Consider the following 27,508-nt stretch of genomic DNA (forward strand, 5'->3'; position numbering starts at 1 on the left):
ATCAGCCCCTGCAGCAGCCCAGATGCAGGTGCCACAGTTGCCAAGGCTGTCAAGGCCTTGAGAGCGGGCAGGTGGATTTTGCATCCCTGTGGGCTGATGGCGGCTCTGGAGCCAGGAGTGGCTGTGGCTGCAGCAGGAAGGGTGGCTGAACGTTTCCTGCCTTGCTTTGGTGGCATGGCTGCAGGGGCCAGTGCAGTGAGAGCCCCCTGTGTGCTGGTGACAGCTCAGCTCTTGGGGACGCGGCTGTGCCCCAGCCCAGGAGCAGCAGCAGTGGCCAGCGGCAGCAGTGGTGTCAGTGGGACCCCCTGTGCACAGGGACCCCCAGCCGCGGGGTGGCCGTGGCAGCAGCCCCAGGGAGCTCCAGCCCCGGGATCCCGGAACAAGTGGAAATCCCAACTGTGCAAACGCTGCCTGTGCCTCTTGGGTTTTCTTTGGTTGAGGGGATTTCGAGGTATGTTAGAAGTCTCTTTTTCTCTAACTTAGCTGTCGAAGGAAGAGTTGAGAAGTATGTGGTTCACTCTCTTAAGGTTGATTTTTATGTTTTGTCTGAAACATTTTTTGCTGGCCTGCTGAGCTTTGTTCAGCAGCTCAGCTTAAGGTACTCTTTTTGCCTCTTGGGTTGGTGTTATCTTTTATATTAAAACCTGCCTATACTATGTTTGCAAGAATGTTTTAATACCTATTACTTAAGTTAGATAGTGACTTTCTACTTGAAACCAATTTGTGAATGGTAATATCGTCTTTCATATGGATGCTAGGGAGAAGAAAGAGGAAGGACAGGGTACGCCCACATTTTTCTATCTATGTCGATAATACCAAACTCTTTCGTACAAGGTTCAAAACCTCTGTGTACAGTGCTCTAAATGTTTTGCGTTCACTTTGTGATTACTATTACTAGACTATCTAAATTTTTGTGACTTTCAATTCTTGACATAAAGGTGGTAACATGCTTTATGGGTTAAATTCAAAGGCACAGGGGTCTTTGGCTACATGCCAGGGTCTCCGAACCCCCTGCCAGGGATTTAAAGCCCCCTGGCTGGGGCTGGGATCATTTAGGATGGTCAGGGGGAGGTCCGGGGTTCTGACAGTGCCCAAAGGAATGAGAAGGAGAAGTGAAGTTTTATAAAGAATCATTATTTATTTGCTGAACATCGGCAAACACGAGGATTTACAGAACACATTTCATTACAACAATCCTTATAACAACAACAACAACAATCTACAGCACATATTTCCATGGGATCCTATGGACTAACAATCTTCAAAACATATTTACAAAGAACTGCTAACCAAAGAACATATTTACAAAAATCTTCTAACTTTTCAAACATATATACACAGGTGTAATATGAACGGCCGTCATCTCCAGCAGTCCTGGAAGGAAGAAAGAAGCAAAGCTGGAGTCAGCTGCCAGCACTGGGCCCAGCTGGGCCCCAGGAGCTGGGACAGGGCTGGCAGGGCTGGTGTGGCCCCAGGCAAGTGCAGGGCAGGCCAGGGCTGGTGCTTGTGGCAGCACAATCCAGGCCCCCTGCGGGCAGCGTGTCCCTGAGCGGGGCCATCCAGCCCAGCCCCAGCCTGGCGTCAGGGCAGCCACTGTGTCTGTGGGCAGGGCATGGGGAGCATCTGCCTGTCTTACTTGTGGGGCTCCAACTTCATCCAAGGACCATGGGCTCCTCCTCATCTTCCTCATCCACTTCCATCTCCTCGATGTCATCCTCCACATCTACTTCCATGTCCTCAACCTGCTCTTCCACGTCCACCTCCATCATCTCTTCCTCAGCCTGCACCATGTCCACTTCCATTTCCTCCACAATGTCTCTGGCAGTCTGCAAGAGACAGCACAATCTCAGAGTGGGGTTCCTGTCCCACACCATCCATTGCCACGTGGCTGCAGCCTGCTCAAGCACGCTGCCTCCTCCCTGGAATGGCACTGTACCTCCACTGGAGCAGCAGTGCTCATCCTGCTGGGATTGGTGCTCCAGAGCAGGCAGCAGGAAAAGGCCAGGCAGCAGCAGCAACAGCTGAGTGCTGACGGGCAGAGCGCAGAGCGAGCGCCAACTGAGCGCTGGCAGCAGGCAGAGTGTCTGCTGTGGTGATTTCCAGGTGCTGGACGTTCCACCTGGAACACTGTGGGAGCTGTGATGTCACAGAAGTTTCAGGGCCACTCCACACTGGGAGATGGGCATGGTAGAATGATGAAATCCTTGAATGGTTTGGCTTGGAAGGGACCCTAAAGATCATCTGGTTCCAAGCTGAGCAGCCTCCCAGCACAGCAGGTTGCTGCGGCCCCTGTCCAAGCTGGCCTTGGATGTTCCCTGGCATGGGGCATGCACAGGCTCTCTGCGCTGGTCCCTGTGCCAGGGACAAGCACCCTGACAGGAAAGAACTTCTTCCCATCATGGAATGGATTCCAGCTCTTGCAGTTTCATCCCATTCCCCCTTGTTCTGTCACTTCAGTTGCTGACAAAGAGTCCTCTCCCACTTCCCTGTGGGTCAGGCTGTTCCTGCAGTGTCACACATGTGGCTGAAGCTGCAGCCAGGAGAGAGAGAAGCCAAGCTGCCAGAGAGAGGCAACGGTGGAAGTGACATGAGAGATGAGAGAAGAAGGAAAAAGTAGAGACATGCAAGGCATTGGGTTGGGTGGGCTGTGGCATTCATGCCTTTTATTAGAGGCCAGGTTCTCTGGTGCACTCAATGACTGTGTGATTGCGGCGTGTCCACAGTGAGCCCGTGTGAGCGAGCTGCACTCCCAGAGGCCGGAGCACACTTGCTTCAAGTGCTGACGAATGAGGCCAGAGACGGGTCTTTGTGTGGAACTCCAAACGCTGTGCATTGCCATGAAGAGGGTCCAGGGCCAGAGAGAAAATGAGGCTGGGGAATGAGGGTTTCATTCGGGGGGGAGAAGGGGTGAAGCCAGGACCAGCAGGGGAGAAGAGAGAGGAGAACATTCTCTGGAGAGTAGATCTAAGGAAAAAATGGCAGTTGAAGTGGGTGATAGCAACAAAACCTGCGGATTGCAAGAGGCTGCAAGTGGCCATGGGTGAGAGCCTTGCATTCAGAGGGGTTTCTCTGTTTCACCTTGGTCCCCTTTGCCCTAAGGTATTACAGTTGCAATGAGAGGCCCCTGGGCCTCCACAACTGCCCCCTTTTTGTTTTCAGGAATGAAGGCTTCTGCCATGGACTTTTGCATGCGTTGAGCAAAACTGGATAGAATAACCAAGACAATGAATACCAGAAACAAAGCCCACAAAACAGTCTTAACTAAAGGTGAAAGCCAGCCTTTCATGCCCCAGTCTTTCAAAAGTCCAGTGAGCCAGTCGTTGTTGTCTTTCGTCTGGATCTTGTTGATTTGATCTGTGAGCAGCTGGCCGCTCTGGTATACTGAGTCCCTATGTGAGAAGAGGTTGACATGCGTGGCCATGGGCAAGAAATTGTGGCTTGGCTGTGGAACCAGCCATCCGAAGGCATGCGGCATAGTGAGGAGCATCCAGCTTCCTGCTGCAGTGGCAACAAAGGACAGCATCCTTTGACTTTAGCTAATTTAGTAGTGGGTGGAGGCTTGGGTGGCCTGAAAGTAAAGAGATAGGGAGATTGCAATGTGAAACTGAAATTCTGGTCCCACTAAACTTTCTCTTCTGTAAGGCGAGGGTTTGAAGTCAGCTTATGAGAAGAATCAAATATCAAGGCTGGAATACAGTTTTTATAAATGTTAAGCGATATATCCCGGATAGTGGTGTCTGAGCTCTCTTGGTGTTGGTCTGTGTGGTCCACACTGCTTAGGAGATCTTCTTCTGTCCTTCTTCTTCTTCTTTTCCAGGCTGCTGCTGTCTCTCTTAGGCTTTTGTTCTGTTTTTCTGATGGTGGCTCTGGTGTTTGCCTGGCCATTGGCAGAAGGGTTTGATGTTTTTTGCTGGGATCCATTTTGGGCCTGCTGCTGTAGAGACACAAGCATATCCTCTCCCCCAAGTAATGAATGGGAAAGGGCCCATAATATGTTTGGATTCAGGGTCTTTGATCAAGACAGGTGGCTTTTCTTTTTATTGGGCTGCCAATTAAATATAAAATGCCTGATGACTGGGGGAGCTGTTCAAAAAGTTGAGCACATCAAGGGCCTTGGCCTCCAATGGGAGATAATATGTGGACTCCCTGTCTCTGTTGATCAAGGATCCTTTGGATGGAAGAGTGGGCCCTCTGGACTATGGACTGTCCTGTGGCAGAGTGCGGTATGGCTGTGACATGTTTTGTAGCCCACTGGTCAGAAAAGGGTTGGAATCAGTGGGAGGTATAAGCAGGACCGTGATCAGTTTCAATTTCCTGTGGAACAGGGAAGGTGGAAAAGGCTAAAAAGGAACGTTTTATGGCATCTTTTGATTTTTCACCAGCATGGGCAAAGGCGAAAACCGCAGCGTTGTCGGTGTGGATTGAGACGGGGATGTATTTTAGTCTCCCAAAAGGGGCTTGGTGTGTGATGTGTGATTGCCCGATCTGGAGAGTCTTTAGTCCTCTTGGATTGAGTGCAGCTCTGACAGAAGCAAAGGCATGTTGCTGACAATTTGGGCAGGTGGCTGCCATGGATCTTGCCTGATCTTGGGTAATTTTAAAGATGCTGAGCGGTGCAGGAATGTTTTGATGGTAGAAGTGGTGGCGGATCCTAGCCTGGTCAGAAACATTCTGTAGGGAGGTTTGGAGAAGCATTGCTGAGGCATCTGCTCTAGCATTGCCTACTATAAATGCAGGAAGGGTGGTATGAGACCTTGTGTGCGTGATATAGCGTGGGTGTTGTCTGTGGGACAAAAGAGAAATGAAAGGGGAAAGCAAATGCTCTAGTTGGGGTTAGAAATGTCTTTGAAAATGGAATTTTCAGCCCGCTGCACTAGGTCATAGACATCTGCCGAATCAGTGATCAAATGAAGAGGTTCTTTGAAAGTGGAGAAGGTCCTAAGGACTGCAGTCAATTCAGCAGTTTGGGCAGGGTGAGGATGCCCTGGCTTGGCTTTTGTCTCTTGAGCAATGCGGAGCCAGGGCAGTGCAGAGCAGGGTGGGAAGCAGAGCCCGGAGCCTTTGGAGGCTGCAAGCCTTAAACATCAGCCCCTGCAGCAGCCCAGATGCAGGTGCCACGGTTGCCAAGGCTGTCAAGGCCTTGAGAGCGGGCAGGTGGATTTTGCATCCCTGTGGGCTGATGGCGGCTCTGGAGCCAAGAGTGGCTGTGGCTGCAGCAGGAAGGGTGGCTGAAAGTTTCCTGCCTTGCTTTGGTGGCATGGCTGCAGGGGCCAGTGCAGTGAGAGCCCCCTCTGTGCTGGTGACAGCTCAGCTCTTGGGGATGCGGCTGTGCCCCAGCCCAGGAGCAGCAGCAGTGGCCAGCGGCAGCAGTGGTGTCAGTGGGACCCCCTGTGCACAGGGACCCCCAGCCGCGGGGTGGCCGTGGCAGCAGCCCCAGGGAGCTCCAGCCCCGGGATCCCGGAACAAGTGGAAATCCCAACTGTGCAAACGCTGCCTGTACCCAAAGGAATGACAAAGAGAAGTGAGGTTTTAAAAAGAAGCAGTATTTATTTGCCAAAGATCAGCAAACACGAGTATTTACAGAACATCTTTCATTACAACAATCCTTATAACAACAACAATAACAATCTACAGAACATATTTACATGGGATCCTATGGACTAACAATCTTTGAAACATAATTACAGAGAACTTCTAACCACAGAACATATTTACAGAATTCTTCTACGGTTTCAAACATATTTACAGAATTCTTCTACTGTTTCAAACATATTTACAGAGGCGTCACATCGGTGACCATCATCGGCATCAGTCCTGGAAGAAAGGAAGCAGCAAGCTGGACTCTGCTGCTGGCACTAAACCCAGCTGTGCTAACAGCAGGGCCTCAGGGGCTGGGAGAGGGCTGGCAGGGCTGGTGTGGCCCCAGGCAAGCACAGGGCAGGCCAGGGCTGGTGCTTGTGGCAGCACAATCCAGGCCCCCTGCAGGCAGCGTGTCCCTGAGCGGGGCCATCCAGCCCAGCCCCAGCCTGGCGTCAGGGCAGCCACTGTGTCTGTGGGCAGGGCATGGGGAGCATCTGCCTGTCTTACTTGTGGGGCTCCAACTTCATCCAAGGACCATGGGCTCCTCCTCATCTTCCTCATCCACTTCCATCTCCTCGATGTCATCCTCCACATCTACTTCCATGTCCTCAACCTGCTCTTCCACGTCCACCTCCATCATCTCTTCCTCAGCCTGCACCATGTCCACTTCCATTTCCTCCACAATGTCTCTGGCAGTCTGCAAGAGACAGCACAATCTCACAGTGGGGTTCCTGTCCCACACCATCCATTGCCACGTGGCTGCAGCCTGCTCAAGCACGCTGCCTCCTCCCTGGAATGGCACTGTACCTCCACTGGAGCAGCAGTGCTCATCCTGCTGGGATTGGTGCTCCAGAGCAGGCAGCAGGAAAAGGCCAGGCAGCAGCAGCAACAGCTGAGTGCTGACGGGCAGAGCGCAGAGCGAGCGCCAACTGAGCGCTGGCAGCAGGCAGAGTGTCTGCTGTGGTGGTTTCCAGGTGCTGGACGTTCCACCTGGAACACTGTGGGAGCTGTGATGTCACAGAAGTTTCAGGGCCGCTCCACACTGGGAGGTGGGCATGGTAGAATGATGAAATCCTTGAATGGTTTGGCTTGGAAAGGACCCTAAAGATCATCTGGTTCCAAGCTGAGCAGCCTCCCAGCACAGCAGGTTGCTGCGGCCCCTGTCCAAGCTGGCCTTGGATGTTCCCTGGCATGGGGCATGCACAGGCTCTCTGCGCTGGTCCCTGTGCCAGGGACAAGCACCCTGACAGGAAAGAACTTCTTCCCATCATGGAATGGATTCCAGCTCTTGCAGTTTCATCCCATTCCCCCTTGTTCTGTCACTTCAGTTGCTGACAAAGAGTCCTCTCCCATTTCCCTGTGGGTCAGGCTGTTCCTGCAGTGTCACACATGTGGCTGAAGCTGCAGCCAGGAGAGAGAGAAGCCAAGCTGCCAGAGAGAGGAAATGGTGAAAGTGACATGAGAGATGAGAGAAGAAGGAAAAAGTAGAGACATGCAAGGCATTGGGTTGGGTGGGCTGTGGCATTCATGCCTTTTATTAGAGGCCAGGTTCTCTGGTGCACTCAATGACTGTGTGCTTGCGGCGTGTCCACAGTGAGCCCGTGTGAGCGAGCTGCACTCCCAGAGGCCGGAGCACACTTGCTTCAAGTGCTGACGAATGAGGCCAGAGACGGGTCTTTGTGTGGAACTCCAAACGCTGTGCATTGCCATGAAGAGGGTCCAGGGCCGGAGAGAAAATGAGGCTGGGGTCTGAGGGTTTCATTCGGGGGGGAGAAGGGGTGAAGCCAGGACCAGCAGGGGAGAAGAGAGAGGAGAACATTCTCTGGAGAGTAGATATAAGGGAAAAATGGCAGTTGAAGTGGGTGATAGCAACAAAACCTGCGGATTGCAAGAGGCTGCAAGTGGCCATGGGTGAGAGCCTTGCATTCAGAGGGGTTTCTCTGTTTCACCTTGGTCCCCTTTGCCCTAAGGTATTACAGTTGCAATGAGAGGCCCCTGGGCCTCCACAACTGCCCCCTTTTTGTTTTCAGGAATGAAGGCTTCTGCCATGGACTTTTGCAAGCGTTGAGCAAAACTGGATAGAATAACCAAGACAATGAATACAAGAAACAAAGCCCACAAAACAGTCTTGACTAAAGATGAAAGCCAGCCTTTCATGCCCCAGTCTTTCAAAAGTCCAGTGAGCCAGTCGTTGTTGCCTTTCGTCTGGATCTTGTTGATTTGATCTGTGAGCAGCTGGCCGCTCTGGTATACTGAGTCCCTATGTGAGAAGAGGTTGACATGCGTGGCCATGGGCAAGAAATTGTGGCTTGGCTGTGGAACCACCCATCCGAAGGCATGCGGCATAGTGAGGAGCATCCAGCTTCCTGCTGCAGTGGCAACAAAGGACAGCATCCTTTGACTTTAGCTAATTTAGTAGTGGGTGGAGGCTTGGGTGGCCTGAAAGTAAAGAGATAGGGAGATTGCAATGTGAAACTGAAATTCTGGTCCCACTAAACTTTCTCTTCTGTAAGGCAAGGGTTTGAAGTCAGCTTATGAGAAGAATCAAATATCAAGGCTGGAATACAGTTTTTATAAATGCTAAGCGATATATTCCGCTTAGTGGTGCCTGAACTATCTTGGTGTTGGTCTGTGTGGTCCACGCTGCTTAGGCGATCTTCTTCTGTCCTTCTTCTTTTCCAGGCTGCTGCTGTCTCTCTTAGGCTTTTGTTCTGTTTTTCTGATGGTGGCTCTGGTGTTTGCCTCGCCATTGGCAGAAGGGTTTGATGTGTTTTGCTGGGATCCATTTTGGGCCTGCTGCTGTAGAGACACAAGCATATCCTCCCTCCCAAGTAATGAATGGGAAAGGGCCCATAATTTGTTTGGATTCAGGGTCTTTGATCAAGACAGGTGGCTTTTCTTTTTATTGGGCTGCCAATTAAATATAAAATGCCTGATGACTGGGGGAGCTGTTCAAAAAGTTGAGCACATCAAGGGCCTTGGCCTCCAATGGGAGATAATATGTGGACTCCCTGTCTCTGTTGATCAAGGATCCTTTGGATGGAAGAGTGGGCCCTCTGGACTATGGACTGTCCTGTGGCAGAGTGCGGTCTGGCTGTGACATGTTTTGTAGCCCACTGGTCAGAAAAGGGTTGGAATCAGTGGGAGGTATAAGCAGGACCGTGATCAGTTTCAATTTCCTGTGGAACAGGGAAGGTGGAAAAGGCTAAAAAGGAAGGTTTTATAGCATCTTTTGATTTTTCACCAGCATGGGCAGGGGCAGAAACCGCAGCGTTGTCGGTGTGGATTGAGACGGGGATGTATTTTAGTCTCCCAAAAGGGGCTTGGTGTGTGATGTGTGATTGCCCGATCTGGAGAGTCTTTAGTCCTCTTGGATTGAGTGCAGCTCTGACAGAAGCAAAGGCATGTTGCTGACAATTTGGGCAGGTGGCTGCCATGGATCTTGCCTGATCTTGGGTAATTTTAAAGATGCTGAGCGGTGCAGGAATGTTTTGATGGTAGAAGTGGTGGCGGATCCTAGCCTGGTCAGAAACATTCTGTAGGGAGGTTTGGAGAAGCATTGCTGAGGCATCTGCTCTAGCATTGCCTACTATAAATGCAGGAAGGGTGGTATGAGACCTTGTGTGCGTGATATAGCGTGGGTGTTGTCTGTGGGACAAAAGAGAAATGAAAGGGGAAAGCAAATGCTCTAGTTGGGGTTAGAAATGTCTTTGAAAATGGAATTTTCAGCCCGCTGCACTAGGCCATAGACATCTGCCGAATCAGTGATCAAATGAAGAGGTTCTTTGAAAGTGGAGAAGGTCCTAAGGACTGCAGTCAATTCAGCAGTTTGGGCAGGGTGAGGATGCCCTGGCTTGGCTTTTGTCTCTTGAGCAATGCGGAGCCAGGGCAGTGCAGAGCAGGGTGGGAAGCAGAGCCCGGAGCCTTTGGAGGCTGCAAGCCTTAAACATCAGCCCCTGCAGCAGCCCAGATGCAGGTGCCACGGTTGCCAAGGCTGTCAAGGCCTTGAGAGCGGGCAGGTGGATTTTGCATCCCTGTGGGCTGATGGCGGCTCTGGAGCCAAGAGTGGCTGTGGCTGCAGCAGGAAGGGTGGCTGAAAGTTTCCTGCCTTGCTTTGGTGGCATGGCTGCAGGGGCCAGTGCAGTGAGAGCCCCCTGTGTGCTGGTGACAGCTCAGCTCTTGGGGACGCGGCTGTGCCCCAGCCCAGGAGCAGCAGCAGTGGCCAGCGGCAGCAGTGGTGTCAGTGGGACCCCCTGTGCACAGGGACCCCCAGCCGCGGGGTGGCCGTGGCAGCAGCCCCAGGGAGCTCCAGCCCCGGGATCCCGGAACAAGTGGAAATCCCAACTGTGCAAACGCTACCTGTACCCAAAGGAATGACAGAGAGAAGTGAGGTTTTAAAAAGAAGCAGTATTTATTTGCCAAAGATCAGCAAACACGAGTATTTACAGAACATCTTTCATTACAACAATCCTTATAACAACAACAATAACAATCTACAGAACATATTTACATGGGATCCTATGGACTAACAATCTTTGAAACATAATTACAGAGAACTTCTAACCGCAGAACATATTTACAGAATTCTTCTACCGTTTCAAACATATTTACAGAATTCTTCTACTGTTTCAAACATATTTACAGAGGCGTCACATCGGTGACCATCATCGGCATCAGTCCTGGAAGAAAGGAAGCAGCAAGCTGGACTCTGCTGCTGGCACTAAACCCAGCTGTGCTAACAGCAGGGCCTCAGGGGCTGGGAGAGGGCTGGCAGGGCTGGTGTGGCCCCAGGCAAGCACAGGGCAGGCCAGGGCTGGTGCTTGTGGCAGCACAATCCAGGCCCCCTGCGGGCAGCGTGTCCCTGAGCGGGGCCATCCAGCCCAGCCCCAGCCTGGCGTCAGGGCAGCCACTGTGTCTGTGGGCAGGGCATGGGGAGCATCTGCCTGTCTTACTTGTGGGGCTCCATCTTCATCCAAGGACCATGGGCTCCTCCTCATCTTCCTCATCCACTTCCATCTCCTCGATGTCATCCTCCACATCTACTTCCATGTCCTCAACCTGCTCTTCCACGTCCACCTCCATCATCTCTTCCTCAGCCTGCACCATGTCCACTTCCATTTCCTCCACAATGTCTCTGGCAGTCTGCAAGAGACAGCACAATCTCACAGTGGGGTTCCTGTCCCACACCATCCATTGCCACGTGGCTGCAGCCTGCTCAAGCACGCTGCCTCCTCCCTGGAATGGCACTGTACCTCCACTGGAGCAGCAGTGCTCATCCTGCTGGGATTGGTGCTCCAGAGCAGGCAGCAGGAAAAGGCCAGGCAGCAGCAGCAACAGCTGAGTGCTGACGGGCAGAGCGCAGAGCGAGCGCCAACTGAGCGCTGGCAGCAGGCAGAGTGTCTGCTGTGGTGGTTTCCAGGTGCTGGACGTTCCACCTGGAACACTGTGGGAGCTGTGATGTCACAGAAGTTTCAGGGCCGCTCCACACTGGGAGGTGGGCATGGTAGAATGATGAAATCCTTGAATGGTTTGGCTTGGAAAGGACCCTAAAGATCATCTGGTTCCAAGCTGAGCAGCCTCCCAGCACAGCAGGTTGCTGCGGCCCCTGTCCAAGCTGGCCTTGGATGTTCCCTGGCATGGGGCATGCACAGGCTCTCTGCGCTGGTCCCTGTGCCAGGGACAAGCACCCTGACAGGAAAGAACTTCTTCCCATCATGGAATGGATTCCAGCTCTTGCAGTTTCATCCCATTCCCCCTTGTTCTGTCACTTCAGTTGCTGACAAAGAGTCCTCTCCCATTTCCCTGTGGGTCAGGCTGTTCCTGCAGTGTCACACATGTGGCTGAAGCTGCAGCCAGGAGAGAGAGAAGCCAAGCTGCCAGAGAGAGGAAATGGTGAAAGTGACATGAGAGATGAGAGAAGAAGGAAAAAGTAGAGACATGCAAGGCATTGGGTTGGGTGGGCTGTGGCATTCATGCCTTTTATTAGAGGCCAGGTTCTCTGGTGCACTCAATGACTGTGTGATTGCGGTGTGTCCACAGTGAGCCCGTGTGAGCGAGCTGCACTCCCAGAGGACGGAGCACACTTGCTTCAAGTGCTGACGAATGAGGCCAGAGACGGGTCTTTGTGTGGAACTCCAAACGCTGTGCATTGCCATGAAGAGGGTCCAGGGCCGGAGAGAAAATGAGGCTGGGGTCTGAGGGTTTCATTCAGGCGGGAGAAGGGGTGAAGCCAGGACCAGCAGGGGAGAAGAGAGAGGAGAACATTCTCTGGAGAGTAGATCTAAGGAAAAAATGGCAGTTGAAGTGGGTGATAGCAACAAAACCTGCGGATTGCAAGAGGCTGCAAGCGGCCATGGGTGAGAGCCTTGCATTCAGAGGGGTTTCTCTGTTTCACCTTGGTCCCCTTTGCCCTAAGGTATTACAGTTGCAATGAGAGGCCCCTGGGCCTCCACAACTGCCCCCTTTTTGTTTTCAAGAATGAAGGCTTCTGCCATGGACTTTTGCAAGCGTTGAGCAAAACTGGATAGAATAACCAAGACAATGAATACAAGAAACAAAGCCCACAAAACAGTCTTGACTAAAGATGAAAGCCAGCCTTTCATGCCCCAGTCTTTCAAAAGTCCAGTGAGCCAGTCGTTGTTGCCTTTCGTCTGGATCTTGTTGATTTGATCTGTGAGCAGCTGGCCGCTCTGGTATACTGAGTCCCTATGTGAGAAGAGGTTGACATGCGTGGCCATGGGCAAGAAATTGTGGCTTGGCTGTGGAACCACCCATCCGAAGGCATGCGGCATAGTGAAGAGCATCCAGCTTCCTGCTGCAGTGGCAACAAAGGACAGCATCCTTTGACTTTAGCTAATTTAGTAGTGGGTGGAGGCTTGGGTGGCCTGAAAGTAAAGAGATAGGGAGATTGCAATGTGAAACTGAAATTCTGGTCCCACTAAACTTTCTCTTCTGTAAGGCAAGGGTTTGAAGTCAGCTTATGAGAAGAATCAAATATCAAGGCTGGAATACAGTTTTTATAAATGTTAAGCGATATATTCCGCTTAGTGGTGCCTGAACTATCTTGGTGTTGGTCTGTGTGGTCCACGCTGCTTAGGAGATCTTCTTCTGTCCTTCTTCTTCTTCTTTTCCAGGCTGCTGCTGTCTCTCTTAGGCTTTTGTTCTGTTTTTCTGATGGTGGCTCTGGTGTTTGCCTCGCCATTGGCAGAAGGGTTTGATGTTTTTTGCTGGGATCCATCTTGGGCCTGCTGATGTAGAGACACAAGCATATCCTCCCTCCCAAGTAATGAATGGGAAAGGGCCCATAATTTGTTTGGATTCAGGGTCTTTGATCAAGACAGGTGGCTTTTCTTTTTATTGGGCTGCCAATTAAATATAAAATGCCTGATGACTGGGGGAGCTGTTCAAAAAGTTGAGCACATCAAGGGCCTTGGCCTCCAATGGGAGATAATATGTGGACTCCCTGTCTCTGTTGATCAAGGATCCTTTGGATGGAAGAGTGGGCCCTCTGGACTATGGACTGTCCTGTGGCAGAGTGTGGTATGGCTGTGACATGTTTTGTAGCCCACTGGTCAGAAAAGGGTTGGAATCAGTGGGAGGTATAAGCAGGACCGTGATCAGTTTCAATTTCCTGTGGAACAGGGAAGGTGGAAAAGGCTAAAAAGGAAGGTTTTATAGCATCTTTTGATTTTTCACCAGCATGGGCAGGGGCAGAAACCGCAGCGTTGTCGGTGTGGATTGAGACGGGGATGTATTTTAGTCTCCCAAAAGGGGCTTGGTGTGTGATGTGTGATTGCCCGATCTGGAGAGTCTTTAGTCCTCTTGGATTGAGTGCAGCTCTGACAGAAGCAAAGGCATGTTGCTGACAATTTGGGCAGGTGGCTGCCATGGATCTTGCCTGATCTTGGGTAATTTTAAAGATGCTGAGCGGTGCAGGAATGTTTTGATGGTAGAAGTGGTGGCGGATCCTAGCCTGGTCAGAAACATTCTGTAGGGAGGTTTGGAGAAGCATTGCTGAGGCATCTGCTCTAGCATTGCCTACTATAAATGCAGGAAGGGTGGTATGAGACCTTGTGTGCGTGATATAGCGTGGGTGTTGTCTGTGGGACAAAAGAGAAATGAAAGGGGAAAGCAAATGCTCTAGTTGGGGTTAGAAATGTCTTTGAAAATGGAATTTTCAGCCCGCTGCACTAGGCCATAGACATCTGCCGAATCAGTGATCAAATGAAGAGGTTCTTTGAAAGTGGAGAAGGTCCTAAGGACTGCAGTCAATTCAGCAGTTTGGGCAGGGTGAGGATGCCCTGGCTTGGCTTTTGTCTCTTGAGCAATGCGGAGCCAGGGCAGTGCAGAGCAGGGTGGGAAGCAGAGCCCGGAGCCTTTGGAGGCTGCAAGCCTTAAACATCAGCCCCTGCAGCAGCCCAGATGCAGGTGCCACGGTTGCCAAGGCTGTCAAGGCCTTGAGAGCGGGCAGGTGGATTTTGCATCCCTGTGGGCTGATGGCGGCTCTGGAGCCAAGAGTGGCTGTGGCTGCAGCAGGAAGGGTGGCTGAAAGTTTCCTGCCTTGCTTTGGTGGCATGGCTGCAGGGGCCAGTGCAGTGAGAGCCCCCTGTGTGCTGGTGACAGCTCAGCTCTTGGGGACGCGGCTGTGCCCCAGCCCAGGAGCAGCAGCAGTGGCCAGCGGCAGCAGTGGTGTCAGTGGGACCCCCTGTGCACAGGGACCCCCAGCCGCGGGGTGGCCGTGGCAGCAGCCCCAGGGAGCTCCAGCCCCGGGATCCCGGAACAAGTGGAAATCCCAACTGTGCAAACGCTACCTGTACCCAAAGGAATGACAGAGAGAAGTGAGGTTTTAAAAAGAAGCAGTATTTATTTGCCAAAGATCAGCAAACACGAGTATTTACAGAACATCTTTCATTACAACAATCCTTATAACAACAACAATAACAATCTACAGAACATATTTACATGGGATCCTATGGACTAACAATCTTTGAAACATAATTACAGAGAACTTCTAACCGCAGAACATATTTACAGAATTCTTCTACCGTTTCAAACATATTTACAGAATTCTTCTACTGTTTCAAACATATTTACAGAGGCGTCACATCGGTGACCATCATCGGCATCAGTCCTGGAAGAAAGGAAGCAGCAAGCTGGACTCTGCTGCTGGCACTAAACCCAGCTGTGCTAACAGCAGGGCCTCAGGGGCTGGGAGAGGGCTGGCAGGGCTGGTGTGGCCCCAGGCAAGCACAGGGCAGGCCAGGGCTGGTGCTTGTGGCAGCACAATCCAGGCCCCCTGCGGGCAGCGTGTCCCTGAGCGGGGCCATCCAGCCCAGCCCCAGCCTGGCGTCAGGGCAGCCACTGTGTCTGTGGGCAGGGCATGGGGAGCATCTGCCTGTCTTACTTGTGGGGCTCCATCTTCATCCAAGGACCATGGGCTCCTCCTCATCTTCCTCATCCACTTCCATCTCCTCGATGTCATCCTCCACATCTACTTCCATGTCCTCAACCTGCTCTTCCACGTCCACCTCCATCATCTCTTCCTCAGCCTGCACCATGTCCACTTCCATTTCCTCCACAATGTCTCTGGCAGTCTGCAAGAGACAGCACAATCTCACAGTGGGGTTCCTGTCCCACACCATCCATTGCCACGTGGCTGCAGCCTGCTCAAGCACGCTGCCTCCTCCCTGGAATGGCACTGTACCTCCACTGGAGCAGCAGTGCTCATCCTGCTGGGATTGGTGCTCCAGAGCAGGCAGCAGGAAAAGGCCAGGCAGCAGCAGCAACAGCTGAGTGCTGACGGGCAGAGCGCAGAGCGAGCGCCAACTGAGCGCTGGCAGCAGGCAGAGTGTCTGCTGTGGTGGTTTCCAGGTGCTGGACGTTCCACCTGGAACACTGTGGGAGCTGTGATGTCACAGAAGTTTCAGGGCCGCTCCACACTGGGAGGTGGGCATGGTAGAATGATGAAATCCTTGAATGGTTTGGCTTGGAAAGGACCCTAAAGATCATCTGGTTCCAAGCTGAGCAGCCTCCCAGCACAGCAGGTTGCTGCGGCCCCTGTCCAAGCTGGCCTTGGATGTTCCCTGGCATGGGGCATGCACAGGCTCTCTGCGCTGGTCCCTGTGCCAGGGACAAGCACCCTGACAGGAAAGAACTTCTTCCCATCATGGAATGGATTCCAGCTCTTGCAGTTTCATCCCATTCCCCCTTGTTCTGTGACTTCAGTTGCTGACAAAGAGTCCTCTCCCATTTCCCTGTGGGTCAGGCTGTTCCTGCAGTGTCACACATGTGGCTGAAGCTGCAGCCAGGAGAGAGAGAAGCCAAGCTGCCAGAGAGAGGAAATGGTGAAAGTGACATGAGAGATGAGAGAAGAAGGAAAAAGTAGAGACATGCAAGGCATTGGGTTGGGTGGGCTGTGGCATTCATGCCTTTTATTAGAGGCCAGGTTCTCTGGTGCACTCAATGACTGTGTGATTGCGGTGTGTCCACAGTGAGCCCGTGTGAGCGAGCTGCACTCCCAGAGGACGGAGCACACTTGCTTCAAGTGCTGACGAATGAGGCCAGAGACGGGTCTTTGTGTGGAACTCCAAACGCTGTGCATTGCCATGAAGAGGGTCCAGGGCCGGAGAGAAAATGAGGCTGGGGTCTGAGGGTTTCATTCAGGCGGGAGAAGGGGTGAAGCCAGGACCAGCAGGGGAGAAGAGAGAGGAGAACATTCTCTGGAGAGTAGATCTAAGGAAAAAATGGCAGTTGAAGTGGGTGATAGCAACAAAACCTGCGGATTGCAAGAGGCTGCAAGCGGCCATGGGTGAGAGCCTTGCATTCAGAGGGGTTTCTCTGTTTCACCTTGGTCCCCTTTGCCCTAAGGTATTACAGTTGCAATGAGAGGCCCCTGGGCCTCCACAACTGCCCCCTTTTTGTTTTCAAGAATGAAGGCTTCTGCCATGGACTTTTGCAAGCGTTGAGCAAAACTGGATAGAATAACCAAGACAATGAATACAAGAAACAAAGCCCACAAAACAGTCTTGACTAAAGATGAAAGCCAGCCTTTCATGCCCCAGTCTTTCAAAAGTCCAGTGAGCCAGTCGTTGTTGCCTTTCGTCTGGATCTTGTTGATTTGATCTGTGAGCAGCTGGCCGCTCTGGTATACTGAGTCCCTATGTGAGAAGAGGTTGACATGCGTGGCCATGGGCAAGAAATTGTGGCTTGGCTGTGGAACCACCCATCCGAAGGCATGCGGCATAGTGAAGAGCATCCAGCTTCCTGCTGCAGTGGCAACAAAGGACAGCATCCTTTGACTTTAGCTAATTTAGTAGTGGGTGGAGGCTTGGGTGGCCTGAAAGTAAAGAGATAGGGAGATTGCAATGTGAAACTTAAATTCTGGTCCCACTAAACTTTCTCTTCTGTAAGGCAAGGGTTTGAAGTCAGCTTATGAGAAGAATCAAATATCAAGGCTGGAATACAGTTTTTATAAATGTTAAGCGATATATTCCGCTTAGTGGTGCCTGAACTATCTTGGTGTTGGTCTGTGTGGTCCACGCTGCTTAGGAGATCTTCTTCTGTCCTTCTTCTTCTTCTTTTCCAGGCTGCTGCTGTCTCTCTTAGGCTTTTGTTCTGTTTTTCTGATGGTGGCTCTGGTGTTTGCCTCGCCATTGGCAGAAGGGTTTGATGTTTTTTGCTGGGATCCATCTTGGGCCTGCTGATGTAGAGACACAAGCATATCCTCCCTCCCAAGTAATGAATGGGAAAGGGCCCATAATTTGTTTGGATTCAGGGTCTTTGATCAAGACAGGTGGCTTTTCTTTTTATTGGGCTGCCAATTAAATATAAAATGCCTGATGACTGGGGGAGCTGTTCAAAAAGTTGAGCACATCAAGGGCCTTGGCCTCCAATGGGAGATAATATGTGGACTCCCTGTCTCTGTTGATCAAGGATCCTTTGGATGGAAGAGTGGGCCCTCTGGACTATGGACTGTCCTGTGGCAGAGTGTGGTATGGCTGTGACATGTTTTGTAGCCCACTGGTCAGAAAAGGGTTGGAATCAGTGGGAGGTATAAGCAGGACCGTGATCAGTTTCAATTTCCTGTGGAACAGGGAAGGTGAAAAAGGCTAAAAAGGAAGGTTTTATAGCATCTTTTGATTTTTCACCAGCATGGGCAGGGGCAGAAACCGCAGCGTTGTCGGTGTGGATTGAGACGGGGATGTATTTTAGTCTCCCAAAAGGGGCTTGGTGTGTGATGTGTGATTGCCCGATCTGGAGAGTCTTTAGTCCTCTTGGATTGAGTGCAGCTCTGACAGAAGCAAAGGCATGTTGCTGACAATTTGGGCAGGTGGCTGCCATGGATCTTGCCTGATCTTGGGTAATTTTAAAGATGCTGAGCGGTGCAGGAATGTTTTGATGGTAGAAGTGGTGGCGGATCCTAGCCTGGTCAGAAACATTCTGTAGGGAGGTTTGGAGAAGCATTGCTGAGGCATCTGCTCTAGCATTGCCTACTATAAATGCAGGAAGGGTGGTATGAGACCTTGTGTGCGTGATATAGCGTGGGTGTTGTCTGTGGGACAAAAGAGAAATGAAAGGGGAAAGCAAATGCTCTAGTTGGGGTTAGAAATGTCTTTGAAAATGGAATTTTCAGCCCGCTGCACTAGGTCATAGACATCTGCCGAATCAGTGATCAAATGAAGAGGTTCTTTGAAAGTGGAGAAGGTCCTAAGGACTGCAGTCAATTCAGCAGTTTGGGCAGGGTGAGGATGCCCTGGCTTGGCTTTTGTCTCTTGAGCAATGCGGAGCCAGGGCAGTGCAGAGCAGGGTGGGAAGCAGAGCCCGGAGCCTTTGGAGGCTGCAAGCCTTAAACATCAGCCCCTGCAGCAGCCCAGATGCAGGTGCCACAGTTGCCAAGGCTGTCAAGGCCTTGAGAGCGGGCAGGTGGATTTTGCATCCCTGTGGGCTGATGGCGGCTCTGGAGCCAGGAGTGGCTGTGGCTGCAGCAGGAAGGGTGGCTGAAAGTTTCCTGCCTTGCTTTGGTGGCATGGCTGCAGGGGCCAGTGCAGTGAGAGCCCCCTCTGTGCTGGTGACAGCTCAGCTCTTGGGGACGCGGCTGTGCCCCAGCCCAGGAGCAGCAGCAGTGGCCAGCGGCAGCAGTGGTGTCAGTGGGACCCCCTGTGCACAGGGACCCCCAGCCGCGGGGTGGCCGTGGCAGCAGCCCCAGGGAGCTCCAGCCCCGGGATCCCGGAACAAGTGGAAATCCCAACTGTGCAAACGCTGCCTGTACCCAAAGGAATGACAAAGAGAAGTGAGGTTTTAAAAAGAAGCAGTATTTATTTGCCAAAGATCAGCAAACACGAGTATTTACAGAACATCTTTCATTACAACAATCCTTATAACAACAACAATAACAATCTACAGAACATATTTACATGGGATCCTATGGACTAACAATCTTTGAAACATAATTACAGAGAACTTCTAACCGCAGAACATATTTACAGAATTCTTCTACCGTTTCAAACATATTTACAGAATTCTTCTACTGTTTCAAACATATTTACAGAGGCGTCACATCGGTGACCATCATCGGCATCAGTCCTGGAAGAAAGGAAGCAGCAAGCTGGACTCTGCTGCTGGCACTAAACCCAGCTGTGCTAACAGCAGGGCCTCAGGGGCTGGGAGAGGGCTGGCAGGGCTGGTGTGGCCCCAGGCAAGCACAGGGCAGGCCAGGGCTGGTGCTTGTGGCAGCACAATCCAGGCCCCCTGCGGGCAGCGTGTCCCTGAGCGGGGCCATCCAGCCCAGCCCCAGCCTGGCGTCAGGGCAGCCACTGTGTCTGTGGGCAGGGCATGGGGAGCATCTGCCTGTCTTACTTGTGGGGCTCCAACTTCATCCAAGGACCATGGGCTCCTCCTCATCTTCCTCATCCACTTCCATCTCCTCGATGTCATCCTCCACATCTACTTCCATGTCCTCAACCTGCTCTTCCATGTCCACCTCCATCATCTCTTCCTCAGCCTGCACCATGTCCACTTCCATTTCCTCCACAATGTCTCTGGCAGTCTGCAAGAGACAGCACAATCTCACAGTGGGGTTCCTGTCCCACACCATCCATTGCCACGTGGCTGCAGCCTGCTCAAGCACGCTGCCTCCTCCCTGGAATGGCACTGTACCTCCACTGGAGCAGCAGTGCTCATCCTGCTGGGATTGGTGCTCCAGAGCAGGCAGCAGGAAAAGGCCAGGCAGCAGCAGCAACAGCTGAGTGCTGACGGGCAGAGCGCAGAGCGAGCGCCAACTGAGCGCTGGCAGCAGGCAGAGTGTCTGCTGTGGTGGTTTCCAGGTGCTGGACGTTCCACCTGGAACACTGTGGGAGCTGTGATGTCACAGAAGTTTCAGGGCCGCTCCACACTGGGAGGTGGGCATGGTAGAATGATGAAATCCTTGAATGGTTTGGCTTGGAAAGGACCCTAAAGATCATCTGGTTCCAAGCTGAGCAGCCTCCCAGCACAGCAGGTTGCTGCGGCCCCTGTCCAAGCTGGCCTTGGATGTTCCCTGGCATGGGGCATGCACAGGCTCTCTGCGCTGGTCCCTGTGCCAGGGACAAGCACCCTGACAGGAAAGAACTTCTTCCCATCATGGAATGGATTCCAGCTCTTGCAGTTTCATCCCATTCCCCCTTGTTCTGTCACTTCAGTTGCTGACAAAGAGTCCTCTCCCATTTCCCTGTGGGTCAGGCTGTTCCTGCAGTGTCACACATGTGGCTGAAGCTGCAGCCAGGAGAGAGAGAAGCCAAGCTGCCAGAGAGAGGAAATGGCGAAAGTGACATGAGAGATGAGAGAAGAAGGAAAAAGTAGAGACATGCAAGGCATTGGGTTGGGTGGGCTGTGGCATTCATGCCTTTTATTAGAGGCCAGGTTCTCTGGTGCACTCAATGACTGTGTGATTGCGGTGTGTCCACAGTGAGCCCGTGTGAGCGAGCTGCACTCCCAGAGGCCGGAGCACACTTGCTTCAAGTGCTGACGAATGAGGCCAGAGACGGGTCTTTGTGTGGAACTCCAAACGCTGTGCATTGCCATGAAGAGGGTCCAGGGCCGGAGAGAAAATGAGGCTGGGGTCTGAGGGTTTCATTCAGGCGGGAGAAGGGGTGAAGCCAGGACCAGCAGGGGAGAAGAGAGAGGAGAACATTCTCTGGAGAGTAGATCTAAGGAAAAAATGGCAGTTGAAGTGGGTGATAGCAACAAAACCTGCGGATTGCAAGAGGCTGCAAGTGGCCATGGGTGAGAGCCTTGCATTCAGAGGGGTTTCTCTGTTTCACCTTGGTCCCCTTTGCCCTAAGGTATTACAGTTGCAATGAGAGGCCCCTGGGCCTCCACAACTGCCCCCTTTTTGTTTTCAGGAATGAAGGCTTCTGCCATGGACTTTTGCAAGCGTTGAGCAAAACTGGATAGAATAACCAAGACAATGAATACCAGAAACAAAGCCCACAAAACAGTCTTGACTAAAGATGAAAGCCAGCCTTTCATGCCCCAGTCTTTCAAAAGTCCAGTGAGCCAGTCGTTGTTGCCTTTCGTCTGGATCTTGTTGATTTGATCTGTGAGCAGCTGGCCGCTCTGGTATACTGAGTCCCTATGTGAGAAGAGGTTGACATGCGTGGCCATGGGCAAGAAATTGTGGCTTGGCTGTGGAACCACCCATCCGAAGGCATGCGGCATAGTGAGGAGCATCCAGCTTCCTGCTGCAGTGGCAACAAAGGACAGCATCCTTTGACTTTAGCTAATTTAGTAGTGGGTGGAGGCTTGGGTGGCCTGAAAGTAAAGAGATAGGGAGATTGCAATGTGAAACTGAAATTCTGGTCCCACTAAACTTTCTCTTCTGTAAGGCAAGGGTTTGAAGTCAGCTTATGAGAAGAATCAAATATCAAGGCTGGAATACAGTTTTTATAAATGTTAAGCGATATATTCCGCTTAGTGGTGCCTGAACTATCTTGGTGTTGGTCTGTGTGGTCCACGCTGCTTAGGAGATCTTCTTCTGTCCTTCTTCTTCTTCTTTTCCAGGCTGCTGCTGTCTCTCTTAGGCTTTTGTTCTGTTTTTCTGATGGTGGCTCTGGTGTTTGCCTCGCCATTGGCAGAAGGGTTTGATGTTTTTTGCTGGGATCCATCTTGGGCCTGCTGATGTAGAGACACAAGCATATCCTCCCTCCCAAGTAATGAATGGGAAAGGGCCCATAATTTGTTTGGATTCAGGGTCTTTGATCAAGACAGGTGGCTTTTCTTTTTATTGGGCTGCCAATTAAATATAAAATGCCTGATGACTGGGGGAGCTGTTCAAAAAGTTGAGCACATCAAGGGCCTTGGCCTCCAATGGGAGATAATATGTGGACTCCCTGTCTCTGTTGATCAAGGATCCTTTGGATGGAAGAGTGGGCCCTCTGGACTATGGACTGTCCTGTGGCAGAGTGTGGTATGGCTGTGACATGTTTTGTAGCCCACTGGTCAGAAAAGGGTTGGAATCAGTGGGAGGTATAAGCAGGACCGTGATCAGTTTCAATTTCCTGTGGAACAGGGAAGGTGGAAAAGGCTAAAAAGGAAGGTTTTATAGCATCTTTTGATTTTTCACCAGCATGGGCAAAGGCGAAAACCGCAGCGTTGTCGGTGTGGATTGAGACGGGGATGTATTTTAGTCTCCCAAAAGGGGCTTGGTGTGTGATGTGTGATTGCCCGATCTGGAGAGTCTTTAGTCCTCTTGGATTGAGTGCAGCTCTGACAGAAGCAAAGGCATGTTGCTGACAATTTGGGCAGGTGTTTGCCATGGATCTTGCCTGATCTTGGGTAATTTTAAAGATGCTGAGCGGTGCAGGAATGTTTTGATGGTAGAAGTGGTGGCGGATCCTAGCCTGGTCAGAAACATTCTGTAGGGAGGTTTGGAGAAGCATTGCTGAGGCATCTGCTCTAGCATTGCCTACTATAAATGCAGGAAGGGTGGTATGAGACCTTGTGTGCGTGATATAGCGTGGGTGTTGTCTGTGGGACAAAAGAGAAATGAAAGGGGAAAGCAAATGCTCTAGTTGGGGTTAGAAATGTCTTTGAAAATGGAATTTTCAGCCCGCTGCACTAGGTCATAGACATCTGCCGAATCAGTGATCAAATGAAGAGGTTCTTTGAAAGTGGAGAAGGTCCTAAGGACTGCAGTCAATTCAGCAGTTTGGGCAGGGTGAGGATGCCCTGGCTTGGCTTTTGTCTCTTGAGCAATGCGGAGCCAGGGCAGTGCAGAGCAGGGTGGGAAGCAGAGCCCGGAGCCTTTGGAGGCTGCAAGCCTTAAACATCAGCCCCTGCAGCAGCCCAGATGCAGGTGCCACAGTTGCCAAGGCTGTCAAGGCCTTGAGAGCGGGCAGGTGGATTTTGCATCCCTGTGGGCTGATGGCGGCTCTGGAGCCAGGAGTGGCTGTGGCTGCAGCAGGAAGGGTGGCTGAAAGTTTCCTGCCTTGCTTTGGTGGCATGGCTGCAGGGGCCAGTGCAGTGAGAGCCCCCTCTGTGCTGGTGACAGCTCAGCTCTTGGGGACGCGGCTGTGCCCCAGCCCAGGAGCAGCAGCAGTGGCCAGCGGCAGCAGTGGTGTCAGTGGGACCCCCTGTGCACAGGGACCCCCAGCCGCGGGGTGGCCGTGGCAGCAGCCCCAGGGAGCTCCAGCCCCGGGATCCCGGAACAAGTGGAAATCCCAACTGTGCAAACGCTGCCTGTACCCAAAGGAATGACAAAGAGAAGTGAGGTTTTAAAAAGAAGCAGTATTTATTTGCCAAAGATCAGCAAACACGAGTATTTACAGAACATCTTTCATTACAACAATCCTTATAACAACAACAATAACAATCTACAGAACATATTTACATGGGATCCTATGGACTAACAATCTTTGAAACATAATTACAGAGAACTTCTAACCGCAGAACATATTTACAGAATTCTTCTACCGTTTCAAACATATTTACAGAATTCTTCTACTGTTTCAAACATATTTACAGAGGCGTCACATCGGTGACCATCATCGGCATCAGTCCTGGAAGAAAGGAAGCAGCAAGCTGGACTCTGCTGCTGGCACTAAACCCAGCTGTGCTAACAGCAGGGCCTCAGGGGCTGGGAGAGGGCTGGCAGGGCTGGTGTGGCCCCAGGCAAGCACAGGGCAGGCCAGGGCTGGTGCTTGTGGCAGCACAATCCAGGCCCCCTGCGGGCAGCGTGTCCCTGAGCGGGGCCATCCAGCCCAGCCCCAGCCTGGCGTCAGGGCAGCCACTGTGTCTGTGGGCAGGGCATGGGGAGCATCTGCCTGTCTTACTTGTGGGGCTCCAACTTCATCCAAGGACCATGGGCTCCTCCTCATCTTCCTCATCCACTTCCATCTCCTCGATGTCATCCTCCACATCTACTTCCATGTCCTCAACCTGCTCTTCCATGTCCACCTCCATCATCTCTTCCTCAGCCTGCACCATGTCCACTTCCATTTCCTCCACAATGTCTCTGGCAGTCTGCAAGAGACAGCACAATCTCACAGTGGGGTTCCTGTCCCACACCATCCATTGCCACGTGGCTGCAGCCTGCTCAAGCACGCTGCCTCCTCCCTGGAATGGCACTGTACCTCCACTGGAGCAGCAGTGCTCATCCTGCTGGGATTGGTGCTCCAGAGCAGGCAGCAGGAAAAGGCCAGGCAGCAGCAGCAACAGCTGAGTGCTGACGGGCAGAGCGCAGAGCGAGCGCCAACTGAGCGCTGGCAGCAGGCAGAGTGTCTGCTGTGGTGGTTTCCAGGTGCTGGACGTTCCACCTGGAACACTGTGGGAGCTGTGATGTCACAGAAGTTTCAGGGCCGCTCCACACTGGGAGGTGGGCATGGTAGAATGATGAAATCCTTGAATGGTTTGGCTTGGAAAGGACCCTAAAGATCATCTGGTTCCAAGCTGAGCAGCCTCCCAGCACAGCAGGTTGCTGCGGCCCCTGTCCAAGCTGGCCTTGGATGTTCCCTGGCATGGGGCATGCACAGGCTCTCTGCGCTGGTCCCTGTGCCAGGGACAAGCACCCTGACAGGAAAGAACTTCTTCCCATCATGGAATGGATTCCAGCTCTTGCAGTTTCATCCCATTCCCCCTTGTTCTGTCACTTCAGTTGCTGACAAAGAGTCCTCTCCCATTTCCCTGTGGGTCAGGCTGTTCCTGCAGTGTCACACATGTGGCTGAAGCTGCAGCCAGGAGAGAGAGAAGCCAAGCTGCCAGAGAGAGGAAATGGCGAAAGTGACATGAGAGATGAGACAAGAAGGAAAAAGTAGAGACATGCAAGGCATTGGGTTGGGTGGGCTGTGGCATTCATGCCTTTTATTAGAGGCCAGGTTCTCTGGTGCACTCAATGACTGTGTGATTGCGGTGTGTCCACAGTGAGCCCGTGTGAGCGAGCTGCACTCCCAGAGGCCGGAGCACACTTGCTTCAAGTGCTGACGAATGAGGCCAGAGACGGGTCTTTGTGTGGAACTCCAAACGCTGTGCATTGCCATGAAGAGGGTCCAGGGCCGGAGAGAAAATGAGGCTGGGGTCTGAGGGTTTCATTCAGGCGGGAGAAGGGGTGAAGCCAGGACCAGCAGGGGAGAAGAGAGAGGAGAACATTCTCTGGAGAGTAGATCTAAGGAAAAAATGGCAGTTGAAGTGGGTGATAGCAACAAAACCTGCGGATTGCAAGAGGCTGCAAGTGGCCATGGGTGAGAGCCTTGCATTCAGAGGGGTTTCTCTGTTTCACCTTGGTCCCCTTTGCCCTAAGGTATTACAGTTGCAATGAGAGGCCCCTGGGCCTCCACAACTGCCCCCTTTTTGTTTTCAGGAATGAAGGCTTCTGCCATGGACTTTTGCAAGCGTTGAGCAAAACTGGATAGAATAACCAAGACAATGAATACCAGAAACAAAGCCCACAAAACAGTCTTGACTAAAGATGAAAGCCAGCCTTTCATGCCCCAGTCTTTCAAAAGTCCAGTGAGCCAGTCGTTGTTGCCTTTCGTCTGGATCTTGTTGATTTGATCTGTGAGCAGCTGGCCGCTCTGGTATACTGAGTCCCTATGTGAGAAGAGGTTGACATGCGTGGCCATGGGCAAGAAATTGTGGCTTGGCTGTGGAACCACCCATCCGAAGGCATGCGGCATAGTGAGGAGCATCCAGCTTCCTGCTGCAGTGGCAACAAAGGACAGCATCCTTTGACTTTAGCTAATTTAGTAGTGGGTGGAGGCTTGGGTGGCCTGAAAGTAAAGAGATAGGGAGATTGCAATGTGAAACTGAAATTCTGGTCCCACTAAACTTTCTCTTCTGTAAGGCAAGGGTTTGAAGTCAGCTTATGAGAAGAATCAAATATCAAGGCTGGAATACAGTTTTTATAAATGTTAAGCGATATATTCCGCTTAGTGGTGCCTGAACTATCTTGGTGTTGGTCTGTGTGGTCCACGCTGCTTAGGAGATCTTCTTCTGTCCTTCTTCTTCTTCTTTTCCAGGCTGCTGCTGTCTCTCTTAGGCTTTTGTTCTGTTTTTCTGATGGTGGCTCTGGTGTTTGCCTCGCCATTGGCAGAAGGGTTTGATGTTTTTTGCTGGGATCCATCTTGGGCCTGCTGATGTAGAGACACAAGCATATCCTCCCTCCCAAGTAATGAATGGGAAAGGGCCCATAATTTGTTTGGATTCAGGGTCTTTGATCAAGACAGGTGGCTTTTCTTTTTATTGGGCTGCCAATTAAATATAAAATGCCTGATGACTGGGGGAGCTGTTCAAAAAGTTGAGCACATCAAGGGCCTTGGCCTCCAATGGGAGATAATATGTGGACTCCCTGTCTCTGTTGATCAAGGATCCTTTGGATGGAAGAGTGGGCCCTCTGGACTATGGACTGTCCTGTGGCAGAGTGTGGTATGGCTGTGACATGTTTTGTAGCCCACTGGTCAGAAAAGGGTTGGAATCAGTGGGAGGTATAAGCAGGACCGTGATCAGTTTCAATTTCCTGTGGAACAGGGAAGGTGGAAAAGGCTAAAAAGGAAGGTTTTATAGCATCTTTTGATTTTTCACCAGCATGGGCAAAGGCGAAAACCGCAGCGTTGTCGGTGTGGATTGAGACGGGGATGTATTTTAGTCTCCCAAAAGGGGCTTGGTGTGTGATGTGTGATTGCCCGATCTGGAGAGTCTTTAGTCCTCTTGGATTGAGTGCAGCTCTGACAGAAGCAAAGGCATGTTGCTGACAATTTGGGCAGGTGTTTGCCATGGATCTTGCCTGATCTTGGGTAATTTTAAAGATGCTGAGCGGTGCAGGAATGTTTTGATGGTAGAAGTGGTGGCGGATCCTAGCCTGGTCAGAAACATTCTGTAGGGAGGTTTGGAGAAGCATTGCTGAGGCATCTGCTCTAGCATTGCCTACTATAAATGCAGGAAGGGTGGTATGAGACCTTGTGTGCGTGATATAGCGTGGGTGTTGTCTGTGGGACAAAAGAGAAATGAAAGGGGAAAGCAAATGCTCTAGTTGGGGTTAGAAATGTCTTTGAAAATGGAATTTTCGGCCCGCTGCACTAGGCCATAGACATCTGCCGAATCAGTGATCAAATGAAGAGGTGCTTTGAAAGTGGAGAAGGTCCTAAGGACTGCAGTCAATTCAGCAATTTGGGCAGGGTGAGGATGCCCTGGCTTGGCTTTTGTCTCTTGAGCAATGCGGAGCCAGGGCAGTGCAGAGCAGGGTGGGAAGCAGAGCCCGGAGCCTTTGGAGGCTGCAAGCCTTAAACATCAGCCCCTGCAGCAGCCCAGATGCAGGTGCCACAGTTGCCAAGGCTGTCAAGGCCTTGAGAGCGGGCAGGTGGATTTTGCATCCCTGTGGGCTGATGGCGGCTCTGGAGCCAGGAGTGGCTGTGGCTGCAGCAGGAAGGGTGGCTGAAAGTTTCCTGCCTTGCTTTGGTGGCAT

General features: G+C 51.8%; 6 long non-coding RNA genes across 6 annotated transcripts; all 6 read right to left on the minus strand.

Moving 5' to 3' along the window:
• Positions 1 to 1,126: 1,126 nt before the first annotated feature.
• LOC135293279 (uncharacterized) lies at positions 1,127 to 2,068 on the minus strand. Its single transcript, XR_010355373.1, has 3 exons — positions 1,937 to 2,068; positions 1,637 to 1,826; positions 1,127 to 1,374 (listed from the first exon to the last, which is right to left on the minus strand). It is a non-coding gene; the product is annotated as an uncharacterized LOC135293279 (long non-coding RNA).
• A 3,454-nt stretch (positions 2,069 to 5,522) lies between these two features.
• On the minus strand, positions 5,523 to 6,538 carry LOC135293280 (uncharacterized). Its single transcript, XR_010355374.1, has 3 exons — positions 6,388 to 6,538; positions 6,088 to 6,277; positions 5,523 to 5,814 (listed from the first exon to the last, which is right to left on the minus strand). It is a non-coding gene; the product is annotated as an uncharacterized LOC135293280 (long non-coding RNA).
• A 3,429-nt stretch (positions 6,539 to 9,967) lies between these two features.
• Positions 9,968 to 10,983, minus strand: LOC135293281 (uncharacterized). Its single transcript, XR_010355375.1, has 3 exons — positions 10,833 to 10,983; positions 10,533 to 10,722; positions 9,968 to 10,259 (listed from the first exon to the last, which is right to left on the minus strand). It is a non-coding gene; the product is annotated as an uncharacterized LOC135293281 (long non-coding RNA).
• Positions 10,984 to 14,418: 3,435 nt separating this feature from the next.
• LOC135293286 (uncharacterized) lies at positions 14,419 to 15,434 on the minus strand. Its single transcript, XR_010355380.1, has 3 exons — positions 15,284 to 15,434; positions 14,984 to 15,173; positions 14,419 to 14,710 (listed from the first exon to the last, which is right to left on the minus strand). It is a non-coding gene; the product is annotated as an uncharacterized LOC135293286 (long non-coding RNA).
• Positions 15,435 to 18,869: 3,435 nt separating this feature from the next.
• LOC135293275 (uncharacterized) lies at positions 18,870 to 20,056 on the minus strand. The gene is made up of 3 exons (XR_010355368.1): positions 19,735 to 20,056; positions 19,435 to 19,624; positions 18,870 to 19,161 (listed from the first exon to the last, which is right to left on the minus strand). It is a non-coding gene; the product is annotated as an uncharacterized LOC135293275 (long non-coding RNA).
• Positions 20,057 to 23,320: 3,264 nt separating this feature from the next.
• Positions 23,321 to 24,506, minus strand: LOC135293276 (uncharacterized). Its single transcript, XR_010355369.1, has 3 exons — positions 24,186 to 24,506; positions 23,886 to 24,075; positions 23,321 to 23,612 (listed from the first exon to the last, which is right to left on the minus strand). It is a non-coding gene; the product is annotated as an uncharacterized LOC135293276 (long non-coding RNA).
• Between the last annotated feature and the right edge of the window lie 3,002 nt (positions 24,507 to 27,508).

Source organism: Passer domesticus, unplaced genomic scaffold, assembly GCF_036417665.1.
Source record: "Passer domesticus isolate bPasDom1 unplaced genomic scaffold, bPasDom1.hap1 HAP1_SCAFFOLD_98, whole genome shotgun sequence".
Taxonomy (NCBI): domain Eukaryota; kingdom Metazoa; phylum Chordata; class Aves; order Passeriformes; family Passeridae; genus Passer; species Passer domesticus.